The sequence below is a fragment of the Orycteropus afer genome, unplaced genomic scaffold (genome assembly GCF_000298275.1).
Source record: "Orycteropus afer afer isolate SDZICR_OR568_19922 unplaced genomic scaffold, OryAfe1.0 scaffold00320, whole genome shotgun sequence".
Taxonomy (NCBI): domain Eukaryota; kingdom Metazoa; phylum Chordata; class Mammalia; order Tubulidentata; family Orycteropodidae; genus Orycteropus; species Orycteropus afer.
This window is the reverse complement of record NW_006921907.1, coordinates 1,505,144-1,506,499: the sequence shown is the minus strand read 5'-3', so window position 1 is coordinate 1,506,499 and position 1,356 is coordinate 1,505,144. Positions and strand designations below refer to the sequence as shown.

Here is a 1,356-nt window from a genome sequence, read left to right as displayed (position 1 = left end):
GGACTTTTCTCTCTAACCATGTTTTCTGAAGCCAGACAATTTATTATTAGGTTTACTTCCTAGTGATCCATAATTGAAAAGGATGTTTCCATGTATGGATAGTGTTTACACGCTTTTAAAGCACATTCAGTCTTACATTAAACAGTATTCATACACTGCACATATGCTTTAAAAATGAAAACATGAAGAAAAACACAAACAAAAAATGAAGAATTCTCTCTGTCTTATTTATTTCTATTCACCTTTAATGATGATCCACCATGAAAAAAATTAGCATACATCATAAACATTTTAAAGGGAAGACAACATTTTTTGCATGGTGTCTGGCTGTGTAAATTACTGATTAAAAAAACACAGTATTTAGCCTTGTCTATTAATTCTTTCATTTATCAAACATTGATAATATGACTAAATATTTAAATTCCTGTCAAAGACTGTGATTTTTTAAAAGAAAGCCTAAGTAGAAAGTACTAACTCCAAAATGCAACCTATGTATATATTCTTCATTTTCTTAGCTTCCTCATAGAGGCATCTGCCTGAAACTATAATTTAATATGCTCCCAGTTATTATTAAAATTGCTGGAAGAAATATCTGTGAAGAAGGGTTCTATCCTTTTAGGTCTAGTTAGTTATGTATTACTTTTCTCTGCTAGCAGACTGTGAAGTCTTTTGAAGGTAAGTTCTTGTCTTATTCAACTTCAAATCCTCATCCCAATCCTAAATATATATAAAAATAATAAATTAAGGAAGGAACTAAGAAAAGAAATCAACACATTTCTTCCCCGTTACTTCTTATATATGCTGAAGAAACACCTTCAAGATTCTATTACATTGTAACCATAATAATTTAGAATATTGCACTCAAAATTACAGAGAAGCGTGCCATGATACTGAGGAGAGACTGCTGCCCGGGAAGGTCAGCATCTCAGGTTACAGTTCCGTCTCTGCCCTTACTAGCTGTGGGAACTCCAACAAGACACTTGAATCTCTAAGCACGAGTTCTTCATCTCAAAAATGGAATGCATTAATTCCCTCTGCAGACATTTGAGTCTTGATGATTTGGCCCATCACTCATATGCCAGTTTTTCATTCGTGGTGGCTTGCATGTTGCTATGATGCTGTAAGCTCTACGACCAGTACTTCACCCACTAACAGGTACACCACAGTGGACAGGCTTTAGTGGAGCTTCCAGACTAAGACTAGGAAATAAAGTCCTGGTGATTCGTTTCTGAATATTAGGTAATGAAGACCTTATATAGTGCAATAGAGTTTCATCCAATATAGTGCAGAAAGATGAGCCCTTTAGGTTGGAAGTCACTCAAAAGGCACAGGGGCTACAACAATGGACTCAAACAC

General features: G+C 35.1%; 1 non-coding gene across 1 annotated transcript; it reads right to left on the bottom strand.

Annotated features, from left to right (window-relative positions):
• Window positions 1-230: 230 nt before the first annotated feature.
• On the bottom strand, window positions 231-370 carry LOC122151149. Its single transcript, XR_006164002.1, has one exon. It is a non-coding gene; the product is annotated as a small nucleolar RNA SNORA15 (small nucleolar RNA).
• Between the last annotated feature and the right edge of the window lie 986 nt (window positions 371-1,356).